Source organism: Erithacus rubecula (assembly GCF_903797595.1).
Source record: "Erithacus rubecula genome assembly, chromosome: 21".
NCBI lineage: Eukaryota > Metazoa > Chordata > Aves > Passeriformes > Muscicapidae > Erithacus > Erithacus rubecula.
In genome coordinates this window covers 7996058-8015911 of record NC_136673.1, presented here as the reverse complement: position 1 = coordinate 8015911, position 19854 = coordinate 7996058, and the positions used below count along the sequence as shown (strand labels likewise).

At 44.2% G+C, this 19854-nt stretch overlaps 1 long non-coding RNA gene across 2 annotated transcripts in view; it reads right to left on the bottom strand.

Annotated features, from left to right (window-relative positions):
• Positions 1-16831, bottom strand: part of LOC306811028 — an 86324-nt gene extending 69493 nt beyond the window's left edge. For both annotated transcript variants that reach the window (XR_013776584.1, XR_013776585.1), the window contains exon 1: positions 16760-16831. This is a non-coding gene — a long non-coding RNA (uncharacterized lncRNA). The remainder of the gene's footprint in view (positions 1-16759) is intronic.
• Between the last annotated feature and the right edge of the window lie 3023 nt (positions 16832-19854).

Sequence of the window (19854 nt, the reverse complement as noted above, 5' to 3'; positions counted from 1 at the left end):
ATATGAAAGCTGGATTTTTTTTGTGAGTGTGTTGATGTAGCCAAGTAATAAAGAGTTTATGGCCATAATCACGATCTTGCTTATAAAACGTGTGTGCTTTTAAATCCTATTTTGTTTTTGAGTACTTTTTGTCTTGACTACGTGTTTTGGTGGTAGACAAATCCACTTTACATGTCTAGTAAAAACTTGAGAACAGCACCCTGCCTAGAACAATTCTGAAATGGATTTGAACCATATTGTGTTTACTTCTGTCTCTAGGTTTTATTGCTGAATGCAAACACTTGTGAAAATGCAAAGCAGAAATAAGAAGGAAGTGAACTCACTTGAACTTTCAGGAACTTAAGCCCCATTTAACTTATATAAAACGTGAGAGGAGTGCCCAGGTCTGTTCTGATGCAGTTTGGACAAATGTTCCTCTCCTTAATCACAGCAGAGATCAGCCACCAGTGCTTTGTGTGTAAACTCTGTGCACCAGGGCTTACATGGGGGTGAACTTGGGGGAATGATGTTCCTGCTCATAAAGCAATTAAACTAATGTGTCCTGGAAGAGGATGGAAGGGAAGGGGGATGTCCTTTGGCAGTTACCATCCCAGCTCTGTACATTCTATGAAATGCTGGCTTTGCACCACACAGCTTTGCTCTTCCACTGTCATTCCTCCACTGGGCTCTTTAGAAGCTGAGAATAATTTATCTTAGCATATGTAAGTTTATTTTTTATGTAATTACATGTACCATCATGTTAACTTTTTGCAAAGGTTGTGCCTATTGTCCTTAGGAAACCAAAGTGATTATCATTGGTTTGTTTTGTTACACAATTGTTTAAATTATAATAAGTTACCATCATTGTTTCTTGAGTCCAGCTGTGTTTATGGATTAAGATCTACTGACTCAAATATTTACAGTGTTCCAAAAATTATGAGAACATGCAGTGCTGGGGGTTTTCCATATGCTGCTTTATTTGACTTAGAGAGCTCTCCATCACCACTGGAAAAGGAGTCTTGGTCCAGAATAGTTTTGTAAGACTCGGGTATCTCTTGTGTCTGCCTGGGCCAGTGCTGTTTGTCACTTTGGTGCTGGTGTGGACACACAATTTCAGATTTCCAGAACACATTTCTGGTGGTTATGGGTATTGGAGCCTTTGGAAAATGTGTCTCAGCTGTGGGCAAAGACTGAGCCCTTGAAATCTGGCTAAAGCCAGTAATAACCACACCAAATTCTACCCCCAGACCACTCCAGTTTAAATATCTTTTTGTGGGTTACCTCCTCCTGCAAAGAGTGTATGTGCAGGGATGTCCAGTTCCTGCACTGGGGAGCTCCCAGGCAGTCTGTGCATCTCTGCAGAGCAGAGCAGTCACAGATTTGTGAGACTGAGTCAAGACCAAGAGTTGTCTTTGCATCTGTGCTGTCATTACAGGCCAGGAACTGGTGTTCTTCACCCAGATACTGGTGTTCTTCACTCAGGAGTTGTGTTTCTGGCAGGGAAAGACCAAGCCCTCATGCTTTGAACCCCTGAGCTGTGGTTCAGGACCGTGGCTCTGTGCAGGGAAATGCTCTGTTCACTGAAGTCTCTCAGATTTGAACACATGCCTGTAAAACCCATGTTTAATGCTGTGATTGTCTTCAAACCCTTCCCTGGGCAGGCTCTGAGCCTGCTGCTCCTGCAGCCATAAGCCAATCCCAAATGGCAAGGGGGAATTAGGGGGAACCTTTCCCCCTGGACTGGAGCTGCTGTGCTTGGCCTGTGTGGCACTGAGCACCAGCTCCTGCTGGCAGCAGGTTATTAAACATGTTGGGCCACCAGCCAGTCACTGTGGCAATCCCTGAGCTCCCTGAGGGGAGAGGACAGGACGTGAGAGGTCGCTGTCCTTCTGCTGTGCTCCTGCTGGAAATAGAGCAGAGAGAGTTTGTTGGAAGAGGTGAATCATCAGATCTGGTCCTGCTCCTCGAATCAGCCCTGTCCAGGCTGTGAGTTCTGCTACTTCCATTGCACACAACACAGCTCATGTTATTTTTGGCACCTCCTTTGTGTTTTTCTTGTCTTAGCAGTAATAAACTTCCCATCATTTCCCTGTCATTCATAAACACGAGTTGTTAAAGAGCAAAGCTGTCATGGGAAGCAGAGGAGATGCATGCCCAGTTTCCCAAGACACTGCCCCAGCATTAGTGTGGGCACTCTGATGGGACCAGAGTCTTGCAGAACCTTTCACAGGTTATTTTTCTGGCTACACATCAGTTTTTAAACTGAGTTCAGGTGACCAGGGTGGTCACTCTTGTGCAGCCTTTGTGTGTTCCACGTCTCTTGAACCAAGGCATACAAGTGTGTGGGCTTTATCTTCAGGTCTGAAACCACAAATATCTTCACTACTGTGGCAAATGTAACTTTTTAACCCCCTCCTGTTTATGCCACAAATTGTTTTTTCTGGACCCACTCGTGTATTAGCACCTCAGTCATGAATAAATCCATAGAGGCAAATGCTGTCATAGTGCTGGTAGCCAGACCAGCTGTGCACAGCTGGGAATCTCAGCAGATCAGCCCCTGGCTTGTGCCCTATTTACAGGTCCTTGTGCCCTTCCCAGAGCTGTTTCACTGGTTTTTCATGTAGGATTTCCTACAAGTCAGTCACTGGATCTCCTGACATGAGTGGTGGGCTCTGTTCCACATGCCCAAGCTCATACTTGAAGTGAGGGAAGAGTTAAGTCTTGTCTAGAAAGGAGGCCTTGTGGTATTTTCTTTCACTAATAACACTGCAAGCCGTGGGTTCTGTCTGTCTGAGGGTTTTTAAAACCTCATCTCTATTGCCTGTAGTGGAATAAAAGTTATTCCCTTGTGCATTGGGGATATCACTAATGGAGCTACAGGCACTTTATATCCCTCTGTACCTTGCTGAGAAGTCACCTCATTGTGTCTGCCTAATTATAGAGTGAAACACAATCCTCCGTCTGTCTCTATTGTTAATCACCAAGTTTGGATTAAAATATTAACCCAAAGCATGAAGTTGTATAAGTATGAAAGCAGCATGAAGACAAAGCAAGAAAACCATCTGTTCTCTCTTTTTCTTCCTTGGGCATATGGAGGCATTTTTTCCTAATGCTGAAGTCCACATACTCCCCCTGAGATGTTTGTTTTTGTTTCAGTTATACTTAATTTTTAATCACCAGTGTTTGTGTGGTTGTGTAGGTGTGAATATCAATGTAGTGATACAATGGAAGGTGGCTGGTGGGTCTGACGTGCTCAACAGCTGTGCTCAGTCTGTTTTGGAGACCCCAGGCTGAAGTGTCCAAAATGTTTTCACTGCCTTTGGGGCTTTGTTTTTGGTGAGTCTGTGAAAAACTTCAAGGTTAAACTGAGTAAAAAAAATAGCATCAGATTCTTTTAAGGTTGTTCAGTACTGTTACCAATGGTACCTTGTGTGTGGAGGCCAATAAATGTACTGAAGTGGCAGTCATTTGGAGGATATTTTTCAGCAATCTTGAGGCAGCTATTCTATTTGTCACATGGACAGAGAGAAGTGGTTTTGCTCCTATTTAAAATTATATTTATAACTTTGGGGGTTGCAGTAATTGAAACAAGTGGAAGGCCCTGACAGCTGGTCACAGGCTCCATCCTGCAGATGTACAAACAGCCACAGCTTCAGCCAGCACACTCACCAGAGCAGGTCTAAAACCAATCCCAGCCCTGCACAATTTCTTCTTCCAATTTAATTTAATGGAGGCTACTCCCAGTGATGGGTATGATTTTCTATCTCAATGCCCTCTCTGAGTGGAGAGCAGACCTTTTCCAGAAGTGCAGGAATTGGTGAGTTTTCACTTAAACTGACGATTTCCAGCAGAAAAGGCTGTGATGAAACAGAGGATGGAGGCTGACAAGTGTGGAATAGGTAAATGGAAGGAGGAAAGTGGAGTTCTGAAGGAGGGGGAGAGGAAGATGTGAATATTGTTAGCCCTGAGGCTGATCCTGGTGACAGCCACTGTGGTCATGTGAGAGAAGCATTTCACAGGGGTGAGCAGGGCTGGAGGTGTGAGCAGTCCAGTGTTCATTAACATCAGTAGCTATAATGTCTATTTTTGCATGTGCTATTAAAAATAAAGACTGTCCTTGTGAAATCTGGTCCTTTCATCTGGGGGATTACAGAAAGAAATATCAGCTTAACACTCCAGTAATTATCTAGCACACTTCTATTTTTCTGATTAGAGCTGTGAAACTTTTGAAAGTTTGCCTCAAATTCGACTTGTTCATTAAATCTCTGTTGGAACCTGGCACGAGTCAAACCTGAAGGTGACAGATACAGCAGCTCTCTTGTGCTTGTGTAGAACTTGTTTGGCTCACCTGGATGGTATCAAAGTGTATGCATTTATTAAAAATATGGATATTTTTAACCCTGATGAATGTGTGAGAAACAAGCAGCTTTAAAAAAAAAAAAAAAAACAAAAACAAGCTATTTTGGATGATTCACTTAAACCTGAACACTAATGAGCATTATCGTGCCAACAGTGCAGATGAGATAAAAGAGAGAAAAGAAAATAAGCTATAAATATCTGTGATAATTCTTTAAACCCCTGTTTTTATCAAGTTGTAGTGGATGAACGTTTGACCAGCAGTTCTCTGTGAACATAAGACAGAAATAGCATTCATAGAAATCTCAGATGATAACACATCACTAGCTTCATTGTATATTTTCCGTTTCATGGTGACTACAGAGGACCAGAGTCCACAAAACAGTCTGTGCTCATACAAAAGGCACCCCTGTATAGCAAATGAACAAAATGTTCTTGGATCAAAATCCAGTTTTTATTTTATTTCTTTTTTAGGCCAGAAAAAGTTATTTGAATGCTCCCACAGCTTTCCTCTTCACCTCTTGTACTGTTACATCCTCTGACATCATACTGTGCTTCCAAGGAGAAGTTTATGGTGTCACGAAAAGGGTCTCAGAAGTTCAAGACGTTGTGACACTGAGAGAAAGTGTCTGTATGTTTTCAAACATTATGGAAATTGTAAGCGTGCTTTCCAAAACTGTCAGGAATATGTGCTTTGAAAAGATGAATGCCTGTGTGGGATTAACTCCTCATGTTACACACGGACTCTGGAGTGTGTTGTTTTCTCCCACTGCTCTCTGGAGCCCAGTATCTCAAATGGAATCTGACACACCACACCAGATGCTGAAGGAGGCCTTTCCAAAGTGAGGTGTGTGTGTTTTGTGTGCTGAGCTCCATCTCTGCAGACTCGCTTTGTGGGAGTCTGATGGGAGCTGTCCTGCTGTTTTGGAGCCACTCACCTGGCCCAGCCACAGCCCATCCTGGTGTGTGCTGGTGTTAAATGTGTGGGGATGGCTCCCTCCTCCCCTGCATCCCAGCTGAAATGTCTTGGTGTGGAGAGCTGGGTGTGCAGATGGAGAGTGTTTCTAGGAAATGTTATGTAGAGCAGTTCCAAAAACGCGACAAGCATAGGAAAATGATATTAATTCTATCCCTGAAGCAGATAAAATCCATTTCATATGTTATTACTCTTCTTTTTAAGAAAGAAATGAATAATTCTAGCAGCTGTTTGTGCTATAAAATCCTGGCGCTGTGTATTCCTGGTTAACACTGAGCAGCAGAGCTGCTGCAGATCCCAGGACTCTCCAGATCATCTCCACAGTCAGGTTTGCCTGGAGAGGAAGCAAGAAATGCTTCACTAGCATTGGCACTCACTCACTCAGAGCACAAATGGCAAGTGGAGATGAGCAAACCAGCTAGGACAGAAATCTGGAGATGTCCCATCATGTAGAGGGACAGGAGATGAAACCCCCCAAGTTTAGGCACAGGACTGGCCTGGTGGGTGGCACATGGCTGGCAAAGCTCCCTCCTTCACATTTGACACAAACACTTCTCTGGCTCCTCTGTGGAGTGATTTTAGGATAAGAAGGGAGTAGGAGGGATGATGGTGATTTAATTTTTTTTTCCCCAGTGTTCTTACACTGATGATTCTCAACAGGCTGAGCTCAAATCCATATTCCAGGCTCTGCCCCCCTCCTAAACTCTTACAATTCCCTGATAATTGAGCAGTGCTGTGTTTCTGCCATGTTCAGTATGGCACTGCATGGATCTGTCACCTGGTGATGCTGAGCTGTCTGTTAGGCTGTCTTTGAGATAAAGTGTTGTTATCACATCATCTCTTAAAGCATGAGACTCTCCCATGGCACTGACAGCTAATATATACTTCTTTGCCTGGAAAAAAAAAGCCCTTTTCCGTTAAGCAATGACTTGCTGATTGCCTATTTATTTTCACAAATCTTCTCATGTCAAAATATTTTGATAAAAGTCTGGCCCACATTAAATAATCAAGAAAATAATTACTACTTCCAATTTTATTTAATTTTTGACTGTCAAATAATCTAACAAGCTTATTTTTAGATCTCGGGAATGCATCTTGTAAGGTGCTGCAGTGAGTGAGCAAAGATGGTTTGTACTCAGATTGGGGAATGGAGGGAAGAGGATGATTTCCAAGCCTGGCACAGATGAGGAATGAAAGGCAGAGAAGGAAGGAATACTTTGTGTGCAATCTTGACCCAGCAACATTGGGTTAATGATCATAAAGTGGCAGGCAAATTGGTTAATTAGAGAATAAGTGCCTGCTGTTTGCATCTGTCTCATTAAGTCTGAAGAATAAAGCTGCTGGGAGAGGGGCTGAGCAGGGTTTGGGGGTGGGTTTAGGGACTGGGTTTCTGGAATTGGTTCTTGACTTGTTGACTGACTTTGGGGTTGTTGTGTGTCTTGTACAGGATCAAGCACTGACCTGTAAAATATATTTATTCTTAGTATAATATGATAGTCTGAACCATTACTGTGAAATCTCTTCATCTGAACACACAGCAGGAATTTCCTGGATTTATGGCACCAATGTTGAAAATGCAGGGAGGAAGGGAGATAAGGTGAGGCAGGACAGTGAAATTGCAGGTTAAGGGCTTGATATTTAATGGAGGATATATAATATTGAAACATGGCTTTAGAGGCAGTCCCCAAATGTCTGCCAAGTGTGAAACCCATCCCTCAACACCAGCCTGGCACTTTCTGAAATTGCTGGCATCAGATTGTGTGAAATAGCCAGGGTGAGATTTACAGGGATAGGTTGGGTGGATGGACTTGAGAAGCCAAAGTGCTTGGGATGTTTTCTTATTTGTTTTGCTTTTGTGGCTGTTTTTGTTTTGTTTGTTTTTCTTGAAGGCAAAATCCAGTGAAAGGAGAAAGGATCTGCCCAGACAGGAAACTCCCTGTAACCTTGCCAGGTGATGGGGTGGGCAGGGGATTAAAAAAAAAAAAAAAAAAAAAAAAAAGGAAGAGGAATGGGATTATACAGGTAGAGCAGGGCAGGCCAAGAATAAAATTTTGGGGAATGATTGTTGTGTTTTCCCTGCAGTCCTTGCATGCACAGGAAGCATGTGGTAGGGTTCAGGCATTATTAGATATTCAAAGGCTGGAAAGGTGATGTGGCACCAGGGAATCCAAACTGGCATCAGGAATGGCAAACTGAGGAAAACCAGTCCAGGAAACTGTAACATGGGACTGTTCCACTGGCATCCTTTTCCTTCCAAAGGCTGAGCATTAGCTGTGCTTGGAGGCCTGATATGGGCAGAGTGATATCCTGCTTCAGGAGAAAATGGTAATTCAGGGCATTTTCCAAAGCATTCCAAGGCCATCAGGGACCTGATCCAAATGAGTGCCTTTCTCCCTTGACTTTGAATCAGGTTGTTGCATCCTACAGCTGAAATTTCCAGCCCCCTCACAAGGATTTTGGACACTTAGTCCCCCATGGAAAATTAAAATGAGATTAGAAGAGCTCAGCCTGCCATTCTAAGTGGATTGAATCAAAAGTAGGAACAGGCTCAGGGTTTTGTTAACAATCAATTGAAATTTAATACTGCAATCCCTTTCAGCATCCACAGGGAGGGAATGCAATATCTCTGCAAAAAGACAGTATTGTATATCACAGAACAGAATATTCTGTATGGGATATTTATTGGAAAATGATTTACATTCCCTTAATTTTCCCCCAACAAATGTCTGCTCTTTTCTGCCTGGAATTGTCTTCCTAGCCACATTCCTGTTTCTAAAACTGCTAATAGAGCTGATTTAAGTTCATAGAAAATGCTTTTTGTGGAGAAAAAGAATTGTTCTTAAAGTGCATCTGACTAAAATATGCCGAGGTTATTAGTGCTTCACATTTTGCAAATGAATTCATATATTATTTAAAATTTTAATAGAGCATACATTGCTTGCTCTTTTTAATAACTTTCCTGAAAAGATGATTCTCTTCCCAATAAAAACCAGACTGTGTTCAGCAAAGAAAAACCTAAGGAAAATTCGAGCTAAATTACCCTTTCCCTCAAAAAAGATGTTTGAAGAAATAAAATAGAAAAATAGGTCTCTCTGGGCCCTTTTAAAATGCAAATATCTCTTAATGGGCAGGTTTTGCTTGGCTGTTAAATAGTTGTAGCTGTTCTTGCTTCATTTGGTTTGCATAAACATGGCCTAATTCAAAACTATTTATTCTTCATGTACCTCTTTGTTTATGCTATCACTGAATGGTTTGGGATGGAGGAGACCTTAAAAACCTTCTCATCCCATGGACAGGGACATTTTCCACAGGACCAGGCTGCTCAGAGCTCCATCCTCCCTTGTTGTCCCCCCTTGCCATCCCCTCCCTCTGTCACAGAATCATTTAGGTTGGAAAAGGTCTCTAAGATCATAACCCAGCCCTAAACCTGGCAGTGCCAATCCTGCACCAAACCCTGTCCCTGCACAGAGGTGCTGTCCCTGTAAGGACATGGGACACAGAGGATGAGGTGATAACTCCATGCCCCAAAGGAGTGGTGGAGGGACACAGGGGCCTGGGGAAAAGGGACAGGCAGTGGGGTTGTGTGTTGGATCCTTGGGCACATGGGCACCAGGACCAGGGATGATGGGCTTGGACCTTGCAACTTGCCCAAAAAAAGCTCATTTTTGTCTCCACCAGGACTGTGGGGGCTGAGTCCACTCTGGTGTCAGGTCTTCTGGCACAGCAGTGTTTAAGTCCACCTTTACCAGAGAACCCAGTTCCTATTAAAACCCTGAAAAATTAAAGCAAGGAAAGGCCCAAAAAGCGTTGATGGCAAAAGTACGAAGTTTCCAACAGAGAGTTGCTCTGGATTTAATTCTTGCCACACATAAACAAGGGCTCCACCAGTCAGGCTTTGGCTTGGGAATTAGCTTGATTTGAAACCAACCAGAACACTTGTCCTGACAGTAGATCACTTTTATCTTGCATGTGGCTCCATTAGGAAAGATTTGATAACACTGTCAGGGTAAAATCGCTGATTTCAATCTTGTCTGGTTTCCCTCTTTTCCCTTCATTTGCACTTTGGCAAGTAAAGAAATATTTTGCTTTTCTGTGTATTTTCCATTGAATAACGGGGGCATCTCAGTAGTATCTTAGAAAAGGCTGCCAGCTGCTGTCTTAATGTTCTCAAAGTGAAGCATCACAAACGTTTTTTCTGCCTCTGCTGACTTGCAGCTGCTGTTCATTTATTAAGGTGGGAGTCTGCAGGATTTAGTCTCTAATGAAATGTTGAGAAGTCTGTAGAATGGCTGCTGGACACTTGACCAGGATGCACAAGACCTTGCCTTGCTGGGGTTGAACTCCAGCTCTTTGTAAAGATGATAATCTGATGTTAGAGAAAAGGGCAAAAATTCTGCCCTGGGGCCCAGTTGGACTGCAGAAGGAGCAGAGGAAGGAAGGTGGCACTGAGATGTGGTCCCAGTTCAGCACCAGACCCTCCTTCCTGAGACTCTGTAGGGCAACACTTCATCTCCACTCTGATTTCTCTCCTCCCTCAGATTTAGAAAGTGATTTAATGAACACAAGCCCCTCTTTCACGTGCTGTTTGGTCACGGCACTGCTGTGACAATGTTGGTTTGTCTACCAAAGCTGCAGTTGCTGCCCCACACAAGAATTAACTCTGTCCCAGGTGAGATCTGAGCACGTTTCCCCAACTCACAGGCACAGGGGAACCTCTGCAAGAGCTGGAGGGGGGTCATGTCATGGGAGTCACGTCCTGAGTGAAATATTCCAGTGCTGACAATATCTCCATTCAAATTGTTCAGGCAAATCTACGTGGAATAGAGTTGGTTTGGATTTCCATTTAAAACACAAGGTTGAGCTCTGAATTTCTAATCATCTTCTAGACCCTGATGCTTTCTGACTTGGGCTTAGCTCTTACATGTCCCATTATTATCAGTGATATGTTAAAACTTTACAGCCAAGTACCATATTCCCTGTGATATTGAAATACAGAACATACTTGGAGTTCTTTGCTTTCCCTTCTAATCTTTCAGCAACCTAATACTTTCTGACTTCCCTCTCTCAAACCAGGGACAGCCTTTTTTCTTTATCAGGGAATTCTGGTTTCAATCAGAAGGTGTCAGCAGCTCAGACTTCAGGGATACAGTCAAGTAGTGTGAGATTATTGATAATTTTGTAAGAATGACCACACCAAAACACTGTAAATGGTTGCAGATACTCCATGGCAAGCACAGGAATAAGTCTTAACATGCCATGAGGTACATACAGGAGATGCTTTTATTTAATAAAAAGTAAAGAAAACTAGAAGCCACAAGACAAGAAGACAAGCTATTTCTCTAAACTTCTTTTTTTATTATTTTTAAAAAGCCAAGTGTAGTATTGTGAGGTTTGGAGTCTAATAGAGACTCCAAATCTTTGTAAATAGGGTGGAAGACTTTCATGGAGCTGAGTATCTGTTGGAAGCCCATTTCTTTTCAAGTATTTCAGCCAAATCTCCATCTCCTGAAGCACTTGTGTTGCACAGAACCCTTTTGCAATTGCTCCTTTGAAAACATTGGAATTGTTTCTCAGTGCAGGAGCTCCAGACCTGTTTTACACCTGCTCCTCTAAAACACCTGTGCTTCCACGATCTTCATGGAATAGGCATAATTTATACTGATGGAAACTGCATTTGCTGATGCTACTTGATAACCACCCAGTGTATGAGAAGTGCTGATAAATAGATTTTCCTTGGGCTGCCTTGGAGGAGCTTTTACTGACAAACACCTCACTGGAGCTGACACTGATGGCCAGGCTGGCAAATTCCCTTTGTGGATTTAAGATCCATGCTGGAGTCAGGCATTTCCCAGACTTCCACCACCATCCCAGCTCTGAATTACTTGTTTTGGTTGGGTTTTTTTTTTTCTTTTTTTCCTAGAAAGCCAGAATTTGGGCATGGTATGTGCATGTGTGGCAATCCTTTGCTTGTGCCAGGCAGGTTGGCTCCAGCTCTGCACCTCCCTGGAGGAGCTTTGGTGGGTTTGAGTTCAGCTCTTGGAAAATGTTGTGCTGGAGAGTGGAAGGAAGAAAAGGAGGAGCTGGGCATTTACATGGCCTTGAAAACCTTTTCACAGGAGGATTTTTTGGATTGGTTTGGGGGAGGGCAGCAAGGAGCTTGTTGAGAGGTAAAGGGAATATCTCATTAATGATTTACTAATGAGCTGTAAAAGTTCTGACTCTTTATAACTTCTGAGGCTGGAAAACGTTCCTTGGAATGCTGCAAGCCCCACAAAGGCTGGGGCAGATCTGGCTGCCTCTGTGTAGGGTCTTTGATAGAGTCTGACTTACCTCTTTCCTCCAGTCCCTTAGGCCTTAGAAAAGATTAATCACAGTGTGGTGGGAAGCACATGGAAATAGCAGAGAGATGAGAAATGAGAGCGGGAGCGAGGAGGAAAAAAGCCCCAACATGAAACACTGTTTTCTTTCTGGTAGGGCTCGGGCAGGAATAAATTGCCAATGATCTCACTTTGGAGCAATGTCAGTTTATTTGTACTGACTGTGAACTGACCATTTCACAGGGGCTTCTGGGCTCTGCTGTGCGAGGGAAGAGCCTTGGAATGACACGGATTTTATGGATTTTTTTATGGACAGCAAGATTTGGGCTGGGGAGGTCCAGCCAAAGCCCAGCTCAGCCCAGGGAAAGGGCTCTGGATGAGCCTTAGAGCTGTCCCTGTCAAAAGGGACAAAAAGGTTGTGCTGCTCACAGAGGTGGGCACAGCACACCCTGCTCTGGGTTCTGCTGGAGAAATGGGACAGATCAGAACCCAGCAAAATACAGAGAATTAATTGAAACCTGACAGCTCTGAAATCAGAATTGCTGGAGTGTTCAAGGGCTTGGAGAGCCCAAGAAGGGCCAGGCCATGGTACAGATTTGCCTTTCCTGCAGTCCTCAGGCTTCTCTTATGTCTCCAGCTTGGAAGAATGTGAGGGGTTTTCTGCAGCCAGCTCTTGTGGCCTTTGTGCTGCAGCAATAGCTGAGCAGAGTGCTGGAGTCAAGGGATGAATCTTGGAATTGGTGTGCAAGGATTCAGGCCCTGGTGCTGCCTGTGACTGGGTTGCCATCAGTAAAGTCATTTATTCCCTGTGGGTTTCAGCTTTCCCCCTAGGAAATGTGGTCAGTGAGCTTTTCTTTGCACAGGGATGGGGCCTGAGTGCACGTGAAGCCCCTCACAGAGCCAGGCTGTGGCTTTGTCCAGGTCTGGGGATGCTTTCCTATGAAATATTACCAGCAACACAAGTGGAAACTCCTGCTGGAGTGAGCTGGGAAACCTCTGTGGCTTCCAGCTCATGAGCAACCTTTGTGAAGCAAGCAGAGCACTCAGAGAGGCTGTGACCCCCAAAGCTCTGCATGCACCTTTCCTTGCAGCAGATTTAACCTGGAATGGCTCTAACCCTGTAAATCCTCCTGCACCAGGCAGCACTCCCACCCCTTGCCCAGAGAGGGAGAGCAGGGGCTGCACAGAGGTGCTGCACATTCCCAACCTCGTCCTGCTGAGAGCTGGAAGGTGCCCAAACATCCCTGTGAGCAGTGTTAGCACTTGGTGTTTTCTTGGTCGTAAAGCTCAAGTGTTTAGTTAATGTCTGCACAGGTGGTTAAATACAATGGCTCTCTCTGCCAAGTTACAAACCTGAAATTTACTGGAAAGCAAAAAAAAAAAAAAAAAAAAAGAGAACAAGAAAAATCATAAAGTCCAAGTTTATTCATGGTTTTTGCAGGTTGTAAATGTTGTAAATGTAAGGAAATGAGACCACTCATGCAGATGGGCATAATGTGACACCTAAAAATGCTACTCAGTAATTACAGACTCAGAGCAGTGGGCACAGTCCCCTGTAACCCTGTGGTTTGACACACAGTTTGTGTTTTACAGACCATGCTCAGGCACTGTGACTATTTAGCAAGCACTGCTGCAGAAAGGCTGAGCCCAGACACCTTTCTGAGCAGGAGCTGTCATGCAGGGCGTGTGAGATAGGTGGGGGAGGATTCTGTGCTCTCTTATGACAGCCTGAGAGGTGGCAAGCACCAAATCCACTCCCAGTTTTGTGGTTCTGTTGGCTTCATGATCCTGGGAAGATCTGAGTGGCCAACAGCAATCTGAATATCCTTGGAGCAGCAGGCAAATTTTGATCTATTTCTAGATGTAAATATAGTTTACTGTGAGTGACCTGGATAACTTTTTTTTCCATACTGATCACTCCAGAAGAGAGCTCCCTCCCTAGGAAAGAAGAACCTAGAAATTTTTGGGTAATGGAGTCCTGCCCAGTGTTCAGGAAACAGTGGTGGGGTGTTTTCAGGAGCTGAGCAGGTGCTGGGACAGCAGTGTCACAGGTGCTGCAGGTGGCAGGACAGGGGCAGTCAGGGTGCACCAGGCATCCAAGTTCATCCCCCTCAGTTTAGCACCATGGAAAGAGGAGCACCAAGCTGCTGGGGAGGTGTCCCCTCAGGAAATGGCTGAAAATCACTCCTCTGAGCATGGCTGGTATTGCTGCTGACCTGCTTCCAGAACTGGAAGCAGATCACTCCTCTGGCTTGCTAGATAGGAAAAAAAAAAAAAACAGAAAACAAACCAAAACCAACCATAGGTTAGATTTACTTCTTCACCCCAGTTTCCATGTAGTTTTTAGGCTCTTAGCAAAGAGAATTTGTACCCTGCTTCTGCAAGCTCTGTATGTTCATAACCCTCCTGCAGAAGAAGTGCACTTGCCTATTCATGAGGAACACATGTGCCACATGTGGCTGGGCTTTGGGAAGAGAGGTTTGATTTGGGAATGCCTGAGGATGGATGTGAGCAGAGCACCTTGACTGGGTGAGCTGCTCCAGGGGCTGACACCTCCTGCTGTTGTTATCAGCAGAATCATTGCTGTATTTTTTGGAGGCAAAGTGCTCTGTGGGGTCTCCAAGGTTTGCCCTCCCACCCACTAAATGCCTGGGGAGGAGTGTGGACAAGCCCCTGTGCTGAGACAAGAGCCAGGAGTGCTTTCATGACCCACCTGCCCTGAGGGTGGGAGATGAGGAGGTGCCTCCTGTGCCCTGCTCAAGTCGTTGTTTGGAGATCAGGGTCTGTTTGAAGCACCCCCAAGGAAGGGATGACTAAAGCAGCCCCAAGTGACACATGTTCCTCTGCTGCTTCACAGGGGAAAGCTCCAAGGTCTGTTGGTGAGATGGAGCTTCCTGCTGAGAAGACAACTCAAGCTGGCTAGAGATTAAAAACCACTTTTAACTGCCTGATACTGTGAAGCTTAAAAGAAGGAAAAAAAAAAAAAAAAGACATGCAGTGTCACCTAGGGAATAAACCAAAGCTTGCTGAAGCCCATTGAAAGGTTCCCATTGAATTCAGCAGGTATTGGAGCCAGCTGCCAGGATCATGCTGATGTGACCTCAGGTTACAGCTGTGCCACTGCCACCAAAAGAGCCTGTTCAGGTTTGGAGCTCAGCATCTATGCAGGCAAAGGCAAAAAAAAAAAAAAGGGGAGGGGTGGGATCAAATAATTTCTGTTGCTTGCAGTTTATAGACTGGATTTATCACCCCTAACTGCAGTGATTTCTCAGTGTTAGACACCTGCCCTTCCCCACGGCCAGCTCATAAATGACACTGTTCTTTAATATAATGGCTTGGAAGGTACAAAGGGCAAGTTGCAGCTGAAGCAATGTTTAATTTGGCTTTTGTGGCTCAGACAGCTAAGGAGCTGTGGGCATGTCAGCTTGAATTTGAGCTGCAGCCTGTGTCAGGCACCCAGCCCCAGCATGTCCCACCGTGGCCCCAGCCAGGGCCTCGCACTGCAGGCAGCTCTGTACTTCAGGGAGCACTTACCATATGAAAGAATTCATTCCTGGTTTGAATTTGAGCAGCACGACAGTGCATTGTACTTTATTACAATGCTTCTGAATTGCTTTCATAATTTCCCCTGTGCCACCACCCGACTGAAATTCCCCTCCCGTGCACAGGGCTGGCTGCAGCTTTGGGGATGCTTTGCATTCCCCATCATCTCTGCACTAGCCTGAAGGAATTTCAATTCACACCAGTCCTGTATGGAGAACCGAGTGTGATTATGTCCTGTAAGTGAGGGGAAATAGGAGGGAGGGAGATGAAGGTGTGCATTAATTTGTGGCAGCCCATGGCAGGAGAGAGATGCCATCTCAGCTGCCTACTTGGTTCTGGGTTGGTTTGTACTTCAACTGCACGGGGAAAAAAAATAAATCCTTTGATTGACTAAAGCTCATGGCTGTCCTGGCAGAGGCAATGGACAGCCTTCAGTGCTCACATATGTTCCAGTTTTAATTACACATTTTTTGAATTTAAGGGTATCCCTTGAGATGTGCTTATTCTTCTATTTGAACCTCGGGAAAGTGAGCTCAAATGAGAAGAAAAGTTGTGTTTAAAATAAATATTATTCCTCTTGCTATCTTTTCTGGAGTTTCAGAGCCCTTCAAGGTGTTAAACAAAGCTATCAATAAGATTTACTCTAGTCTTGGTCCCAGGAACAAGTTGGGATTATTGTATTAGGAAGGTGCTCAGCATCCAGAGACCCCCATCTTCTTCTGTGATTCCAGAGGAGAAAACTGGATGCAAAGTTCCCTCTTAATAAATGAGTCCTCATTTATCATCACTTACTGTCTTTGGAAAATGAGAGATTGTTTTTCCAAGTGATCCTGCAGCATTGGGAAGACTTCTGCAGCTTTGACTCATTGTGATTATTCCCAAGTGTTGTCATCAGTTCTTCCTGTATTTATGTGAAATTACTCTAAGCTTGTGCTTAGCTCCCAAAGCTGATCACAGTGCTTTGAACAGGAAAAACCTCACATCCCCAATCCTTGCTTCTGCTCTAAAACATGACTTGTTTTATTCACTCTCTTACTGCTGGGAGATGCTAATCTGAACCTTCTACAGAATATTCCACTTTTTAATACCCTTGAGGCTTATAATATAGATTATATACATTGGTTACAAATAAGGAGGGGCTGAAAAGAAAGTCCTGGGGATCACTGTACAATTATCATTAAACCTGTACCCTGCTGTTCTGTTCTCTGAATGCCTCACCATGCTCTAGCCATGATTTTCTGCTGCACCACATGTAGTAGTTGCATCCATCAAAGCAGAAGTGTTTCTAAATTTGACTGTGGATAATTAAACACACTTTAATATAAATGACTGTGCTGCAGCTCCCAGGGTGAAGATGTGTCACTTACAGTCCCTATAAACATTAGGGAGAAACAGCCCCACAGAGCAGATCCTGATACAAACTCTTGCAATCCCAGACTCAGCAGAGCAAGGGAATATCTAGTAAAGGGGTAAATGCTTATTAGTAAAATCCAGAAATGGTGCCTAATTTAGGGTATGCACACCTAGCAGTCAAAAGACCAAGATGAGCAGAGGGATGGAGCAGCTCTGCTGGAGGAAAGGCTGGGACAGCTGGGATTGTTCACTGGAGAGGAGAAGCTTTGGGGTGAGCTCAGTGTGGCCTTGCAGGGTCTGACAGGGCTGCAGGAAAGATGGAGAGAGACAATTTACAGGGAGCTGGAGGGACAGGACACAGGAATGGTTTTAAGCTGACAGAGTGCAGGGCTGGATGGATTTTGGGCAGGAATTGTTCCCTGGCAGGGTGGGCAGGGCTGGCACAGGGTGCCCAGAGCAGCTGTGGCTGCCCCTGGATCCCTGGCAGTGCCCAAGGCCAGGCTGGACACTGGGGCTGGAGCACCTGGGACAGTGGGAGGGATCCCTGCCATGGCAGGGGTGGCACTGGATGGGCTTTAAGGTCCTTCTCACCCAAACCATTCCATAATTCCATGAAAATGGGAGTTTTTTAACCCCTAGCCTCCCCATCCCTCCTGCTGACTGCTGTTCCCAGATCCTGAAGCACAAACAGAGCTGAGGCAGCAGCTGAAACCCTGTGCAAAGCCACACATGGAAAGTGAAGTTTATTTCTGTCAGCTCAGTTTAGATTGGAGCCTGAGTGTATCTGCCTGGGGCAGCCATAATGTGAGGATGGCAATCATGATTTTCTGTATGCTGTATTCTCTTCAGCAAGTAAACACTCTCATTTCATGCCAGGGTTTGTAATAAAGGCTCCTTTCTCTGATTCCTCCCCTATCCAGATGTTTCTCCGTTACCAGCGTAGCACAGAAACATCTTCAGCTCTTATTGCCACCATCAAAATACTCCCTACACCCCTGTCTTAATGTCATCTTTTCTGTTCCATTCATTCCATTCCAAGCATGTACTGTATTTTTCTTTTTAGAAAGAGTGCAACTTCTTCTAAGAAACTTTTTCTCCCACACTGAGTATCTCTCCCAAAGCATGAGAACATTCTACCCTTTCATTTTGCTCACCAGACATCGCACGATTTGCAATGGAAACTGGCAAGAACATTTAAAATAATAAAAATAAAAATTGTACTCATCTCAGAACTGGGAGATGAGTGCATTTGCTGAGAGATGTAGGGGTTTGGAGCCCTGTGATTGAAGTCTCCAGGAATGTTAACTGAATTTTAATTTGTGTTTTACAGAATGATATGTATGGAGTGAGTGTAGGAGAGGTCAGGGGAGGCTAAGAGAGACTGAGCCACACTGGGTAAATGGATCACTTAGTGCACATTGAGCAGGTTTTTGGTTACTGCAGTGTTCAGATTTGTGCTCTAATCTTTATTGATTTAACAGGGGCTTTCACACAGTAATTAATGCAGCATTAGTTGTGCCCAGTGCTCTTGGAAAAGCTGTGTGTTAGCACTGCTCCTGCTGCTGTGGGCTCTGCTGGGGCTGGAAGGGGCAGAAGTGTGCCTGGATCTTTGGACTGCATTATAAATTGTGCAAGTAAAGGGATGTTTATCTTCCCAGCTCCTGCTTTTTTGGTGGGTAAAAGCTTGGGCATCTTGTGTTTGGTTTTGTTGTTTTTTTGGTCTTTTTTTCCCTTGGAATGGTTGTTGACTTGCTTCAGTCTTTCAGGATCCCATATCAGACCTCTGGCCTGGCTTTGTGCAGGAATTTGTTTCCCTAAGACCTCATGAATCCTGGCCCAAAAGCAGTACATAATTTTAGCTCCACTCAAAGGGAAATAAGGAACCCAAAGGAAGTGTTGGAGACAGCCCCAAAATTGAGGATTCCTTTTAAAAATAATAATAGAAAAGGCTTGATTCCTCTCTGTTCCTTCCTTGGGCCACAAGACTGAGCTGATAACTGCAAGCCAATTTTCAAGTGCTGAGAACTTTCCAGGGAAACATCCTGTGTGTTAGCTGGTGAAAGCAGCATTAATTGCTATGTGTGGGACCAGTAACACCAGTACTGAACTGGTCTTTAGTGGTTTCCCCTAAGCATGAAGCTGAGCTATACCTGTTCTGCTCTAGTTCTTTAATAATATTCCTTAAAAAGTAGTTAGTCTACAAAAACATATAAAAATATTATTTAAAAATGCTATTCCATTAAAAAAAAAAAATTCTTTAACCGATCTTGCAGGAGGTTTATACCAGGGTGAGTAGGATGGATGGCAAGGAATCCAAAGGGGAATTCTACCTAAGATCACCACACTCAATCAGGCAGTGGAACTCAGGTTTTGTGGGTTTATGTCATTATTTTGGACAGAGACTCTTTGCTGAGACAGTTCCAAGTGTGGATCTGAATTGATGCACACAGATCAAGGGGAGCAAAGGTTCCCCAGCATTGTCAGACCTTGTTGACATTTCTCACTCAGCCCTTAATCCATAAAGTGAGATGAAAAAAACCTCCCTAAATGCTGGCAGAGGGTGATTTCAGTATCATTTGTGAAGTATTTACATCCAGATCCTTGAAGAATTCCAGCATCTTTTTCCTATTTTAAAGTTGCTGAATGAACCATCGAAATAAATCAATCACATGGTTTGGGGCTGGCTTTATTTGTGAGGTTTTTTAGCTTTTTTGGTTTGGTAAAACCACAATAAACTGGTTTTGGATGGAGGCCAGGTTTCTCTTTGAAGTCCTGTGAGCAGCACACACAGTTGTGCTGCCTTCTCCTTGCTCCACAGCAATAAGGGAGTGATGGACTGGGAGCTGTGAGCAGCAGTCCAGCTGTTCCCACACAAATCCTTCATTTGGATAAAAGGAGAAGTGTGGATGTTAAAATCAGAGCAGAGGATGGCATCAGAAACACGACAGACAGATGGATGTTACTGTAACAGCTGTAAAAGGCCCACATGAGAAAACTGGGATAAAGACTCATTTATTCCACTTCAGCTCTATTGCATTGTTTCATTCCTGAATGGACTGGGTACTTGGTGATCCAATGGCATCATAATTCCAATTGTAAAATGATAATGCACAATTAGCAAACTGTCAGGTACAGCCAGCTGCAGGACTGGCTGCTGGCATCCTGCTTTTACCCAAATTAAAAAGTGGGAAATTTGTCAGTGAGACCCAGTTTCAGGGAGTGGGGGCCTGTTGAGGTGAAAGTGCTGTTTCTTTCCTTTTCAAGTTTTTCCTGTCCTTGAAAACAGGGAGCTGCTCTTCTCCAGGTGTAGGGGAGAGGATCCAGGACAAA